The sequence below is a fragment of the Stomoxys calcitrans genome, chromosome 4 (genome assembly GCF_963082655.1).
Source record: "Stomoxys calcitrans chromosome 4, idStoCalc2.1, whole genome shotgun sequence".
In the NCBI taxonomy this organism is placed as follows: domain Eukaryota; kingdom Metazoa; phylum Arthropoda; class Insecta; order Diptera; family Muscidae; genus Stomoxys; species Stomoxys calcitrans.
In genome coordinates this window covers 114,786,646-114,802,833 of record NC_081555.1, presented here as the reverse complement: position 1 = coordinate 114,802,833, position 16,188 = coordinate 114,786,646, and the positions used below count along the sequence as shown (strand labels likewise).

The window sequence follows — 16,188 nt, the reverse complement described above, 5'->3', positions numbered from 1 at the left end:
GGTTCAGGTCGGACCATAACCTAATATAGCTGCCATATAAACCGATCTGGGGTCTTGACTTCTTGAGCCTCTAAAGGGCGCAATTCTTATCCAATTTGGCTGAAGTTTTGCACGATGTGTTTGGTTATGACTTCTAACAACTGTGCCAGGTATGGTGCAAATCAGACCATAACCTGATATAGCTGTCATATAAGCAAATCTAGGGTCGTGACTTCTTGAGCCTCTAGAGGGCGCAATTCTTATCCGATTTGGTTGAAATTTTTTTTTATGACTTCCAACAACGCTGCTTAATATGATTCAAATCGGTCCATAACCTGATATAACTGTCATATAAACCGATCTGGGGTCTTGACTTCTTGAGCCTCTAGAGGGCGCAATTCTTATCCGATTTGGCTATAATTTAGCACGAAATGCTTTGTTACGATTTCCAACGACTGTGCCATGTACAGGTAAAATCGATGCATAACCTGATATAGCTGTCATATAAACCCATCTGGGATCTTGACTTCTTGAGCCTATAGAGGGCGCAATTCCTATCCGATTTGGCTGAAATTTAGTATGAGGTGTTTTGTTATGACTTCCAACAACTCTGCCAAATATGGTTGAAATTGGTCTATAACCTGATATAGCTGTCATATAAACCGATTTGGGATCTTGACTTCTTGAGCCTCTAGAGGGCGCAATTCTTATCCGATTTGGTTGAAAGTTTGCATGATGTGTTTTTTTATGACTTCCAACACATCTGCCAAATATGGTTGAAATTGGTCCATAACCTGATATAGCTGCTATATAAACCGATTTGGGATCTCTACTTCTTGAGACTCTAGAGGGCGCAATTATTGTCTGATTTGGGTGAAATTTTTTACGACGGTTTCTCCCATGACCTTCAACATACGTGTCAAATACGGTCTGAATCGGTCTATAGGCCAATACAGCTCCCCTATAAAACGATCTCCCTATTTTACTTTTTGACCATCGAAAATGCGAAATCCTTATACGATTTGGCTGAAATTTTTCACAATGACTTCTACTTGTGGTCTCCAACATTCATTCTATTATGGTCCGAATCGGTCCGATAACTTAATATAGCTCCAATAGCATAGCAATTCTTTTCTTTTATCATTACCTTTCCTTTGTTTGCCTAAAAAGAGACACCGGGAAAAAGAACTCGACAAATGCGATCCATGGTGGAGGGTATATAAGATTCGGCCCGGCCGGACTTAGCACGCTTTTACTTGTTTTTGTCTAAAATTGTTTTCGCATAAAATTTGGCAAAAATATGAAAATTGCTCCCCTTTTTCACAGTGTATTTTCATTGCATGTTTGCTTGCTCCTCCTCCTCCTCCTCCTCGTCAGCTCATTATTATGATTACGGTCCAAACGGCATTATTTCCACACTACCAAATATTGTTGTTACCTCAGTTTATGGTGTGTTGTTTTGTTATAGAATTGGATCCACTTAAAAGCCGAAAAAATTCCGTGGAATTTAATCTTTATAAAGAAATTTGAAAAAATGAGAGACCAAGTTAGAAAAAAAATACAATTTTCCTCAAATAGTCTTTGTCTAGGGGCATTTCAGCGTTTAGTGTGTGTTCCCAGCCGATTTCGATTGCCACCCTGATTGATATAAAGCCACAAAAGGAAAGAAGAAAGTAAAATGTTTCAAAAAGATCAACAGCATGTTGATCTACACCAAAAAATCTTGAACATTTCCTTTCCCACATTTGTACACGTAAATTTGAAAAAATAATAAAAAAGAAAATACACACGACCATGATAAAAAATCTCCCAAAAAAAAAGGCAACAAAACTCTGGCTTTCATGTTGACAATAGATTCGCCGACAGAGACCAAAGATTTTTGAAATGATGCTCGTTGCTCGTTATTAAAAAATACAGCAAAGGAACACACATGTGATAGAAGAAATTGTCTCACAAAATGATGACCAGTTAAAAAGTGTCCCTTTTTCACCATCCATCCATCCATTCAGGCACTCTGGCCAAGATTGAGACATTCACACACTAGGCAAGCGCTAGCTGGTAAATAGTTTGCAGGTCACACATTCCAAGACAATTGAATTTACAGGAAATTGACAACAAGTGAATAGAGGACCCGATATCTGGCAAAGTCTTTTGTTCTCAAAGTGTTGTACTGGCAAAACATAACTGTTTCCAGCAGTCAAGGAGGACAAAAGCATAAAGGCCTATAAACACCATGCAGTTGGGGGATTTTTATGAGCAGGCCATTTGCCAGCAACGTCAAGTGCTAAGTGTAAATATTTTTCCCAGGCCTCAAGTGTATTTTGACACTATGGTTTTCCCATTTCCTTTATTAGATCATCATTGTGGAAACAAGTGTCATTGCATTGGAGTTTTTATGTGTTGCTGGTGTATATCTACAGCACAATCACCATTAAATTTTACCTCATTTTAGTGTTGCAAATTATATGCAGACAACTACATTTAACCTTTGTAAGAAAAAAAGTCATTAATTTTTATAGCCAAATAGGCGCCAGCATTTAGTGATAGTTTTCTTTTTTTTACTTAAATGTTGAAAATAGTTATTAATATTTAATATTCCATTGAATTTAAGCTTTAGAAAACTAATTTCGTTTAATTAATAAAAAAATATTAAAAGACTTAAGACACAAGCGTGAATGCTATTTCTAATGAAGTTCGTTTCCTAAGTCTTTTGTAATTGAACTGAGAAAAAGCTGGCAATATGGTGATAAGCCATGATCTCCATAACCTTGGACAGATAGGTGCACACCGCAATTGGACAGTGATATGCAGGGTTGTCAACGTCAAGTTGTTGGAAATAGTTCTGCAGGGAAAAAGAGCGCCACTGTATGAATAGATGGTAATGCACATTACACAGATATGGGGAAGTTCGGATATCAATGAGAGGGGTGAGTTGCTTATCGCACTTATTAAGATGACATCTGGCAATTCGTATAAAGAAAATAAAACCACCTTTATTGCCAGGAACAGAGGTACGAAATGTTACCTTTTATCAGAGAATATCAGCGGAAAGAAATGTGACTGAAAAATGTTGGATGGCCACAGCTTTTCAAATGCAAAGGGGCAAACTTCTCACATATCAATGAGTGCAGTCCGATTCAAGTTTAAGCTCAATGATAAGGGGCCTCCTTTTCATAGCCGAGTCCGAACGGCGTGTCGCAGTGCGACACCTCTTTGGAGAGAGATGTTTTACATGGCATAGTACCTCACAAATGTTGCCAGCATTAGGAGGGGAAAACCACCGCTGAAAATTTTTTCTGATGGTCTCGCCAGGATTCGAACCCAGGCGTTCAGCGTCATAGGCGGACATGCTAACCTCTGCGCTACGGTGGCCTCCACAGCTTTTCTTATCATCTTTTAGCTGAAACTTATCAGCCTTGGAGAGGATGCTGCGAAAGTGGTTCCTCGGCTAAACAGATTTCGGCACAAATTCCCTTCTAGACAGAAAAGAAAGTGGAAATTGCGGAGGACAGAGACATAATAATCACGCGAATCATGAAAGCCCTAAATGCCTCGCATGTGTCAGCATGTCCGAGTGTCAAGCCAAGGGGCAAACAGCGACAGCCATGGTGGACACCAGAAATGGTTGGTCTAAGGAGGAGCTGCAGGAAACTTTTCAACAGGGCTAAAGGCATAAGGACACCACATGTTTGGTGTCATTATGACTAAGAAAATACAAGGGCTAGTTAAGAAAGGATCAGAACAAATCTGAGGCCTCTAGGCTAATGAAGATCCAATCCTCGAGACCTATTGGGTTGCCCAAAAAGTAATTGCGGATTTTTTAAAAGAAAGTAAATGCATTTTTAATAAAACTTAGAATGAACTTTAATCAAATATACTTTTTTTACACTTTTTTTCTAAAGCAAGCTAAAAGTAACAGATGATAACTGACAGAAGAAAGAATGCAATTACAAGCTGTGAAAAAATTTGTCAACGCTGGCTATTTGAAAAATCCGCAATTACTTTTTGGGCAACCCAATATTACGGTGTGATATATATTTAGAAGTCAGAGAATGCATGGGCAATGTCTAGTGAGGAAACACTAGAACTACTTGTTGGCACACAATTCCCGGGAAACTCTCCAAAGAACAACGTGGCTCTAGAAGAGGTTATCACTGGTATACATTCGTCGGAGCCTATTGGGGAAATTGTGTCTGAGCCGATTAAAGTGTCTGGGTGTTTAAAGTTGATGCCTCGGCTAAACAGAAGAGAAGCAGATTGGGATAAATTTTGGCAAACACCTGCACGATTATCCCATTTAGACTTGAATGGGAAGCGAAAACTGGGGACGACATATACATATTGTTAAGCGGATCACAAAGGCCGGGAATGACTCGTTTATGTCAGTATGAGCTAAAGCCAAATCTATGGGCGTAGCTAAACATTCGTTGTGGGGGGTGCTACAACCCAACCAAAAAAAAAAAACAAGTTAAAAGGCTGCCTAAGTTCGACCCGGCCGAACTTAGGCTGCTGTAACCAAATCTAAGCCGACATGGGCCAAATTGAAGAGGAATGTCGAAGGGTCTAACACAACTCTCTGTCCCAAATTTCCGCGAAATCGGACAATAATTTGGTACAATTTTTAAGCTTGCTCGAAATAGCATGTTTGGCATGTTTTATTACCCGACTGAAAGCCTCTGTTATTAACGAGAAATTTGTGGGGGAGGTGCTTAGCACCCCTAGGATTTAAACCGCATATCAAGCACTTGGTATATAGTGCAGTTGTCAGACCTATAATGCTATATGGTGTTGTGGCCTGGTGGATGGCGCTTCAGAAATCCACCTTCTGTTCAATACTCAACCGGATCCAAAAGATGACTTGCTTGTGCACCACAGCTGCAGTGGTATTGACACCATTTGATGCTCTGAATTTAATGCTACACCTTATGTCTTTGGACCTTGTCGATGGACAAATTGCTGCAACTACGGCTGTGAGATTAAGGGAGCTTTCTCTTCGGTCATGAGGCCGCAATGGACACTGTGTCATGCTTGATACAATGGCCGATGTTCAAGGCAGTTTGGATAAGACATTGCCCGAGCCGATTTTTTATAACTACCTCTGTTCCCCACTATTCCTAATAGAAACGATTCGAACTGCTATATCCCCGGATGATTTTAAGCTTCAAATTATTGTACTCTGAAGAATTAGGACCGCTAATATCGAGAAGATTATCAGACCACTCAAGTGCGTATCAAGCGGAGATTCATGCAATTAAAAAAAGTAATAGCTTTGCAGACAGCCAGGCACCCATTAAATTTCTGCGAAATAAATTTTTGAATCGAAAACCCGTTTTCGACTGTCGCAGATCTCTCAACGAGATGGCTGAATAATTCAAAATGCAACTGTTCTGGTTGCCGAGTCACAGACATATCCCAGGGAATTGTAGAGCACAGGAGCTTGCGAGACCCGCACTGCCTTACACATTCCAAGGGGACTGGAATCTGCAGCTATGCCTCTAGCAACATGTGAGCTAAGTTTTCAGGATCATGCCCCAAGGGCAACGAATGATAGATGGTCACAATGGGTGGGTTATGAAGATTCCAAAATTATGTGAAATACTCTAGACTTGAAGATTTCTACCGTTTTGCTTTCGTTGGCTGGAACAAACATGCTGACAGACTAAAGGTAAGAAGTAACGACTTCTGCAGAAGAAAAGGATACTGTAGCACAGCTGCCATGTATGTGTCCCCAACTGACAGGCAGAATGAGTTCCACTTTGGGTTCTCATTTCTTTGAATTAGCTGATGTGAACATTCGCAAGTTCGATCTTTCGTTTTAAGGTTTTGGACCCATAAAAGGCGCTTTTATTCTCCGATTTTGGCAAAATTTGAGACAGTCAGTTGTGTAAGGCCGTTCTACATCCTTCTTCAATTTGGTCCTAATCGGTCCAGATTAGGATATATCTGCCATATAAAATGATCCCTTGATTTAAGGTTTTGGGCCCATAAAATGCGCATTTATTGTCCGATTTTGCCAAAATTTGGGACAGTCAGTTGTGTAAGGCCCTTCCACATCCTTTTTCAATTTGGTCCACATCGGTCCAGATTTGGATATATCTGCCATATAAAACGATCCCTTGTTTTAAGGTTTTGGGCCCATAAAAGGCATATTTTTTTGTTCGATTTCGGGGAAATTTGGGACAGTGAGTTGTGTTAAGTCCCTACACAATTCTCTTTAATTTTGCCCAGATCGATTCAGATTTGGATATAGCTGCCATATAGACCGATCACTCGATTTTATGTCTTGGCCCCATAAAAAGCGCATATATTGTCCGATGTCGCCGAAAATTAGGACAGTGAGTTGTGTTAGGCCCTTCCACATCCTTCTTCAATTTCGTCCAGATCGGTCCAGATTAGGATATTGCTGTCATGTAGACCGATCTCTCGATTTAAGGTCTTGGGTCCTTAAAAGGCAAATTTTTTTGTTCAATTTCGGGGATCGTTCCAGATTTGGATAAGCTGCCATATAGACCGATCTCTAGATTTTAGGTCTTGGGCCCATAAAAGACATATTTAACATTCGATTCCACTGAAATTTGACACAGTGACTTATGTAAGGCTTTTCGACATCCGTGTCGTATATGGTACAGATCGGTCTATATTTGGACATGGCTACCAAAAAGACCAATCTTTTATTCTACAAAATTGAACAATGACTTGTACTTGTAAGACCACTTAATACCTGTGTCGAATTTGGTCCAAATCGGGCCATAATTCGATACTGAACGAGGAGGTGGGTATCCAAAGTCCGGCCCTGTCGAACTTAACGCCGTTTTTACTTGTTTACTAAGCCCCAGTGAATACAAATTTGCTCATGAGCATTCCGTGGGTTTACTTCTCTCGTATCCATTAGTAGTGTACGACACAAGCTTAAGCTTAATGATAAGGGACCTACTTTTTATTGTCGAATTCCAACGGCTGGCCGCCGTAGGAAACCAACTTAGTAGAGAACTAGATAAGCGCCAGTGAATGCCACCTATTTTGGTCTGGCAGTTATCTATAGGCTTAAAAACTTTGCATGGGAGATCTAAATGACAGCTTTATCTAAATGTGATCCGATTTGGATCATATTTTGCACATATATGTCGAGGGGCCGAATGCAACTAACTATTCTGAATTTCATCGAAAACGGGTAACAAATGCGCCATTTGTGGACTTAAGACCCAAGTTCGGTAGATCGACCTATGTGACAGCTACATTTCAATATGGGTCAAGGGGGAATCTTTTTGGTTCCTTAATCGAGACATGAGACCTAAATCAGGAGATTTAGATCAGTATTTTCGTTTTATTAAAGAATAAAAACTTAAGAACAATAAACCACATAACTTTCTACGACTGCCAATACATTGTATTAAAACCAATACTAAAACCAACACAAAATCCCCCCTTGCGATAAACATCTGTAATATTTAAAAACAATAAGTGCCCCGTAAAAACAACCTATCAAAACTAAACAGAAACCGAGGCATGCCGCGTCTTCCACTCCAGCAGAAGCGATAGCAACACTAACGACAATAACATTATCGACAACAATTGCAACAAAAATCGCATTAAGGACCCAATTTATCCCCACATACGACGATTCATGTGGCGAAACAGTCAAAAGAGAGAGAGAGAATATAAATATAGTGAAGCACAAAAAAACAACAACAACAACAACATATACAGCAAGCAAATCAACAATCACAATAATAAACAAACAATTATTATATGTCGTAGTGCTTGCAACAACATTTGTTGCATTTATGTAAACTTTGAATTTAACATGCAGTAAGTGTTGTTGTAGTTGCCTCAATGGTTCATGTGGTTGGTGTTGTTGTAAACATTCAAATAAACAAACAATCAACTGCAGTGACTGCAACAAATGCAACAACAATAGTCAAAGCACACAAAGGGAACAATAGTTTAAACAAAGGAATGTAAGAGTTAAGCATCCTCAATGATAAAAAAAATATCTGGGAGTTGGTTTAAACCGAATGTGAGATATGCTTCATATGTCGGTTAAGATTTTATGGTAAAATTTACCATGCATACCAGTGATGGATTTAAGGGAAGATTTTTCTATGATGCTAAAAAACGATAAGCTTTCATCGTTGGTACTTGGGTAGATAAAATGTGGCATGCTCTTCACCTCCCATACTATGATTTTCAAAAACGGCATATCCCAGAGATGGGAGCATCGATTTAATCGACCCATATGCTAACCCAATTGCACATAACTGCTATACAACTTTGGAGTCATATAACCACAAAAACGGACAAGTTTACTTTCCGGGGCAGTTACGGTATCGAAAATATTGTAAAATAAAAAATATTGGCCTAAGCCGTTTTGGTGCCGTTCCAAACCCAGAAATTTCTAAAAGGGACATGCTTATCCAACGATACAAGGTGGGTCCAAAAAGGAAGAACTCTGGGAGTCTGGTGTTTACATTGGAACCAAATTTATAAGAGCCGTTCCAACCCAAAAACTATTCAACATTACTAGAGATTGTTTCTACCGGATAAGTACCAAATGCTTGGGTTTTTATTGGGTAAATTTTGCATTTACCACTTCCTTAATTGCAATGATCTCCGCTTGATACACACTATAGTGGTGGGGTAACCTTTTCGATATGTCTAGTTCTAGATCTTTAGAATACACACCAAAGCCCACCTTGTGGTCTAGTTTCTAACCATCCGTATAGAAGTCTATGTAGCTTCTAGTACAAGCGACATGGTCGATAGAATCGGTTTTATCAGGAATAGTGGTACGGTACTTTTAATTAAAAAGCGGCTCAGGTAGGGTGTAATCCACACTGCCTGGAACGTCGGACATTGTATCAAGGATAACATAGTGTCCATAGCCGCCAAAAGCTCCCCTAGCTTCACGGCAGTGGTCGCAACAATTTGTCTTGACACAATATCCAGAAGCATTAGATGTAGCATTTAATTCAGTGCAACAGGTGGTGTCGTCCTCATTGCGGCTCCGATGAACAAGCAAGCCATCCTTTGGGTCTGGTTGACTTATGAGTAGTAGGTGGACTTTGAAGCGCAGTCCACCAGGCCACAACACCATATAGCATTATTGGTCTGACCCAGTACGTGACGCGCGGCCTAAACCCTCAAGTTTTGTAGAGTAGAATAGAGTAGAGTAGAGTAGAGTAGAGTAGAGTAGAGTAGAGTAGAGTAGAGTAGAGTAGAGTAGAGTAGAGTAGAGTAGAGTAGAGTAGAGTAGAGTAGAGTAGAGTAGAGTAGAGTAGAGTAGAGTAGAGTAGAGTAGAGTAGAGTAGAGTAGAGTAGAGTAGAGTAGAGTAGAGTAGAGTAGAGTAGAGTAGAGTAGAGTAGAGTAGAGTAGAGTAGAGTAGAGTAGAGTAGAGTAGAGTAGAGTAGAGTAGAGTAGAGTAGAGTAGAGTAGAGTAGAGTAGAGTAGAGTAGAGTAGAGTAGAGTAGAGTAGAGTAGAGTAGAGTAGAGTAGAGTAGAGTAGAGTAGAGTAGAGTAGAGTAGAGTAGAGTAGAGTAGAGTAGAGTAGAGTAGAGTAGAGTAGAGTAGAGTAGAGTAGAGTAGAGTAGAGTAGAGTAGAGTAGAGTAGAGTAGAGTAGAGTAGAGTAGAGTAGAGTAGAGTAGAGTAGAGTAGAGTAGAGTAGAGTAGAGTAGAGTAGAGTAGAGTAGAGTAGAGTAGAGTAGAGTAGAGTAGAGTAGAGTAGAGTAGAGTAGAGTAGAGTAGAGTAGAGTAGAGTAGAGTAGAGTAGAGTAGAGTAGAGTAGAGTAGAGTAGAGTAGAGTAGAGTAGAGTAGAGTAGAGTAGAGTAGAGTAGAGTAGAGTAGAGTAGAGTAGAGTAGAGTAGAGTAGAGTAGAGTAGAGTAGAGTAGAGTAGAGTAGAGTAGAGTAGAGTAGAGTAGAGTAGAGTAGAGTAGAGTAGAGTAGAGTAGAGTAGAGTAGAGTAGAGTAGAGTAGAGTAGAGTAGAGTAGAGTAGAGTAGAGTAGAGTAGAGTAGAGTAGAGTAGAGTAGAGTAGAGTAGAGTAGAGTAGAGTAGAGTAGAGTAGAGTAGAGTAGAGTAGAGTAGAGTAGAGTAGAGTAGAGTAGAGTAGAGTAGAGTAGAGTAGAGTAGAGTAGAGTAGAGTAGAGTAGAGTAGAGTAGAGTAGAGTAGAGTAGAGTAGAGTAGAGTAGAGTAGAGTAGAGTAGAGTAGAGTAGAGTAGAGTAGAGTAGAGTAGAGTAGAGTAGAGTAGAGTAGAGTAGAGTAGAGTAGAGTAGAGTAGAGTAGAGTAGAGTAGAGTAGAGTAGAGTAGAGTAGAGTAGAGTAGAGTAGAGTAGAGTAGAGTAGAGTAGAGTAGAGTAGAGTAGAGTAGAGTAGAGTAGAGTAGAGTAGAGTAGAGTAGAGTAGAGTAGAGTAGAGTAGAGTAGAGTAGAGTAGAGTAGAGTAGAGTAGAGTAGAGTAGAGTAGAGTAGAGTAGAGTAGAGTAGAGTAGAGTAGAGTAGAGTAGAGTAGAGTAGAGTAGAGTAGAGTAGAGTAGAGTAGAGTAGAGTAGAGTAGAGTAGAGTAGAGTAGAGTAGAGTAGAGTAGAGTAGAGTAGAGTAGAGTAGAGTAGAGTAGAGTAGAGTAGAGTAGAGTAGAGTAGAGTAGAGTAGAGTAGAGTAGAGTAGAGTAGAGTAGAGTAGAGTAGAGTAGAGTAGAGTAGAGTAGAGTAGAGTAGAGTAGAGTAGAGTAGAGTAGAGTAGAGTAGAGTAGAGTAGAGTAGAGTAGAGTAGAGTAGAGTAGAGTAGAGTAGAGTAGAGTAGAGTAGAGTAGAGTAGAGTAGAGTAGAGTAGAGTAGAGTAGAGTAGAGTAGAGTAGAGTAGAGTAGAGTAGAGTAGAGTAGAGTAGAGTAGAGTAGAGTAGAGTAGAGTAGAGTAGAGTAGAGTAGAGTAGAGTAGAGTAGAGTAGAGTAGAGTAGAGTAGAGTAGAGTAGAGTAGAGTAGAGTAGAGTAGAGTAGAGTAGAGTAGAGTAGAGTAGAGTAGAGTAGAGTAGAGTAGAGTAGAGTAGAGTAGAGTAGAGTAGAGTAGAGTAGAGTAGAGTAGAGTAGAGTAGAGTAGAGTAGAGTAGAGTAGAGTAGAGTAGAGTAGAGTAGAGTAGAGTAGAGTAGAGTAGAGTAGAGTAGAGTAGAGTAGAGTAGAGTAGAGTAGAGTAGAGTAGAGTAGAGTAGAGTAGAGTAGAGTAGAGTAGAGTAGAGTAGAGTAGAGTAGAGTTGAGTAGAGTAGAGTAGAGTAGAGTAGAGTAGAGTAGAGTAGAGTAGAGTAGAGTAGAGTAGAGTAGAGTAGAGTAGAGTAGAGTAGAGTAGAGTAGAGTAGAGTAGAGTTCTGGTAGACCCATTCTAATTTCTGTGAAGTGTGGTCGAGATCGGACTATATTTAGATATAGCTACCATATTAAGGCCATAAAAGATTCATCTATTACAAGATTTCGATGAGAATTGGCAGAGTGAGATCCGGTGGACCCCTTCTCATTCCTGTCAAATGTGGTCCACAATGTGGACCATATTTGGATATAGATGAGAACCATATTTGGATATAGATATGGATATAGCTGCCATATAGACCGATTTCCCGATATAGTGAAACAGTGAGATTTAATAGACCTCTACACCTTCTTGTTGAATATCCCAAGATATCTGTAAAATTAAAAATACGAAAAATACGACCAGATCGGATGAAAAATGACTAATTCATTGCCTCAAGACTAAGTCTGGAGATCGGTCTATATAGCGGTTATATAAAATCAGACTTTATAAGATCAGAGGGTGAGGTTTATATACAATGAATACGAAATCATCAAAAATTGTTTGAAAAATATTTTTATACTTAAGATATCTGCAAAATTATAAATACCCAAAAAAAGGTATTTATTGGGTATTTACCCAATAAATACCCAACAAATATCCAAGCGTTGGGTATTTACCCGGTACGAACCCATCTCTAAAAATACATTATCTAAAGAAGAAGCATATGCAATTATTTGACCTCCATATCAACAAACTAAGCACTTCACCCACCCAGCGCAACAGTGAGCTCTATCTTTCAGACAATCAACTTTTATCTCTCATGCTCTCACCTAGGGCTCTCATATTATGCCACTCAATTTGAGGGGGCGTAATTATGAATTATATTAGTATGCTCATTGTCTTGCACCTAACAGTTGCTCTTGCATTTTTACCTAGCTACTGTTGTTGTTGTAATGTGGCTTGGCATTACCACAAACAGATGCGTCTTAAGCAAAAGGCAACAACAATGATGTGCTAATTAATTTACTAATTTTAATATGTTCTAGTTTGAATTTTAAAAAATGCAGCCTTATTTAGCACCTTCGTACCTAGAGTGACCTTTATGCAAAATTTCAGATTTATAGGTTCAGCCAATTGGGCGAATAACAGTCGGCAACACTACTCTTTTCTTTATATAGAGATTTTAAATACAAGGAAAACCTTTAAAGGAATTTTTTTTAATTAAGGATCTTACAAATAAATTTTATAAAGAGATAATACTACTTACTTGTTAATTGTGGTTACAAGCTTTATGACATCACTAATATGACCTCCCAGGGATGATGTACGAACGTCACATGAAGGTTCTTTTTTTCACAGTTCACATACTTATCCTTATGGGCTTTTGTGTTGCGTATACAAAATATCAACAGCACCAACAATAAAAACAAGAACAACAGCAACAGCAACAGCTACACCACCACCGAGTGCCAAAGAGATGGGTAATCGGTTAAAGTATTTGCGCCATGGGGTGCCACATTGTAGCCCACTGACAAGCTTTGGCAACACTCATCTTCTTCTTCTTCATATTCTTCATAGCAGCGATTCACATACGAGCGAAGCAAAACCGCCACCGCAATCACATCCTCATCATCATAATCACCACCACCACCGGTTGAAGTCACATGCACCACAGTCGCAGTCATAGTCACAGCCACCGCCACTCACTCACTCTTTAAGTGACTGTGACTCTGATTTTTGTGTATTTTTTTGTTTTTTGTGAAGCCGTCGTGTGGATTTTGTTTGTTGTTTAAAGATCGTTAAATTGATATGCATACGCAGACGTAGACGCAGTCTGTAAGAATGTTAACTGCTCAAGCAGTCAAACAATGAGCTGAAGACGGTTTTACATCTCATTGTATTAAGGTGATACTATGCAAATTTCCACATTCTGATTTTTTTGCTGTTTAATCGCAAACGAGGTGAGTTGACAAGTTTTAAGGACTGAAAATTATTATTGCGCCCATAAAGGATACGATGTGTGCTAAAAAAAAAAGCAGAGGGATATAATTATCGTCTTGTTTTTAAGGACAAGTTATTTAGTTGAAATTTTTCATATATAAGACTTTACACTAATTTTAATTTATGGTCTTTGTTTGTTTCACCTGAAAATTGTGGCAGTAACGTTTACGGCCGTAAAACTTAACGAAGCCTTAAAATAGGTTTATAGACAGTTTTGGAAAGGAAATCTGTCAACTAAGCCTATTTCAAATCTACATTTAATTTTGTGAGGCCCTTTGTTAAAGTCTATCTGGCTTCGTAGGATCGCTTGTCTTTCTTTTTGTCCAAAATATAGATTTGAAACGAAAAATCTAGCACAAATACTTCTTATTGATGAAAGATGGTTTGGATTGTGAATAGGCCAAATCAGTCCATGTTAACATATTTGTTGTAGCCACACTTGCATGTAGTGGTAGTGATGTTCATCGAGCTGTATATATTAATCATCCTATTGTATTGTAACTCCACTTCCATATCCACTTCCGCACCGGGCCCGCTCCGCTGCGCCTTCTTTAACTCTCTAAAATCTTTTAAGAATGGGGACACTTCGCCCAGAATGCGGATATCGAATTCGCGCCATTGTAGCCTATGATGCTGAACGCGTTCGAATCCCGGCTAGAATTTCGGACAAAGCGGTATTTATCCCTCTTAATGTTGGTGACATCTGCTAGGTACAATGCCAGGCATGCCAGGTCCTTTACCATTGAGTTTAAACTTGAATCAGAAAGCACTCATTGATGTGGGAGAATTTGCCCCTTCTCAATTCTTGGTGGTAATGTTCTTCTTTAGGGTAATGTTCTCATTAAAAGAGGAATGGCACCTCAGACATTTCGATTCAAATATGGGTATCAAATTCGTGCTGCACTTCCAAATCCCTTTAATTTGAGCCCCATGAGCCTGTAAATATGAACCCTTTCGGAGGGTGTCATGGGGCTGGGGCGGCCACCGGCACTTCACACTGGAAATAGATATCAAATTCGTTCTTTGTTTCCAATGGAAATGAAGTTCAGTTTAGGGGTTGCTTTAGGGCGTACCCCAAAACACTTGGCTCCAAAATTGGATATCAAATTTGTTTCTACTCTCAAATACTTTTAATTTGAGTCCCATACTATCATAATGGGTCAAATGAACCATTTGACTTATCTTTAGGAGGAAAAGTGTCACCTAGACTTGAACGCAAATTTTAATGTCATATTCATAATCTACTCCCTAATACCTTTTATTGGAGTCTCATATAGCCATGACGGGCGACCTCCCATTACTTGGACCTAATTTTTTATGCCATATTTGTAATCTATCGCCTAATACTTTCTATTTGAGTCCCATATTGACATGAACTTCGAATATATTGTAGCTGTTTAGAGAAGTTTTGGGGTGAGGAGGGCCACTGGTTACTTGGTCCCGAATTGCAATACCATATTCGTATTTTACTCTCCAATACCTTTCATTTGATACCTATATTGTACCGATCGGTCCACTTTTGATTTTGAGTAGTGTTTTTGGCATAAGGGGGAGGGCCCGTCCCCCTTTCGATACCGAAAAATAATATGGCCTTTGTTTCCTTCCAGACCAACCTACACAGTATGCGAAAATTTCGAGAAAGTCAATTCTGCCTTTTTTCAGTCTATACGGAACAAACAAACCGAGTCCCATTTTGGGCGTTTTTGTGGGGGTGGGGTGATCCCCTATACTTGGAAATGAATTTGTATGACAAATTCGTTATCTACTCCCGCATACTTTCCATTTGATAACCATATTGTCCTTATCGGTCCACTTTTGATTTTGGGTGGTGTTTTTAAGGTAACGGTGGAGACCCTCCGCCGTTACCCCTTCCGTTATCAATAAATTATAAAGCCTATTCCTACTTTCTGACCATATTCGTAATCTACCCCCGAATGCCTTTCATTTGAACCCCATATTGTTCCGATCGGTCTACTTTTATTTTTGGGTAGTACTTTTATGGTAAGGGGTAGGTTTTTATGGGAGCTATATCTGGTTATAGACCGATTTGGTCCGTACTTGGCACAGTCATTGAAAGTAATAACAAAACACTACATGCAAAATTTCAGCCAAATCAGGCAAAAATTGCGGCTTCCAGGGACTCAAGAAGTCAAATCGGGAAATCGGTATATATGGGAGCTATATTTGATTCTTTACCGATTTACAACGTACTTGGCACAGTTGTTGGAAGTCATAACAGAACATTGCATGCCAAATTTCATCCGAATCCCGTAAAAATTGCGCCTTGTAACTTTTATGGTAAGGGGTAGGTTTTTATGGGAGCTATATCTGGTTATAGACCGATTTGGACCGTACTTGGCACAGTTATTGCAAGTAATAACAAAACACTACATGCAAAATTTCAGCCAAATCAGGCAAAAATTGCGGCTTCCAGGGACTCGAGAAGTCAAATCGGGAGATCGGTTTATATAGGAGCTATATCAGGTTATAGACCAATTTAGACTTTTCTTAGCCCAGTTGTTGGAAGTCATAACAAAACACTATGTGCCCAATTACAGCGAAGTCGAATCGGTCTGTTGAAATCACGCTACAGCCTTTTAAAATAGAGACATTGAGCTGAAAAAACTTTGCACAGATTATTTTTTTGTCCACAAGCAGGTAAACTTCGAACATGGGCTATAACGAACTATATCCTGATATAAAGGGTGAATTTTTTGAGGTTAGGATTTTCATGCATTAGTATTTGACAGATCACGTGGGATTTCAGACATGGTGTCAAAGAGAAAGATGCTCAGTATGCTTTGACATTTCATCATGAATAGACTTACTAACGAGCAACGCTTGCAAATCATTGAATTTTATTACCAAAATCAGTGTTCGGTTTGAAATGTGTTCAAATTTTGACAAATTTTGTTCAGCGAAGACGCTCA

The 16,188-nt window shown here is 39.3% G+C and overlaps 1 protein-coding gene across 1 annotated transcript in view; it reads right to left on the bottom strand.

The window, feature by feature from the left end:
* The window catches only part of LOC106081977 (uncharacterized), a 433,937-nt gene that overhangs the window by 190,347 nt on the left and 227,402 nt on the right, over positions 1–16,188 (bottom strand). Inside the window, exon 6 of the mRNA XM_059367022.1 lies at positions 12,525–13,280. The gene's annotated coding sequence lies outside the window, so the exon portion shown is untranslated. The remainder of the gene's footprint in view (positions 1–12,524; positions 13,281–16,188) is intronic.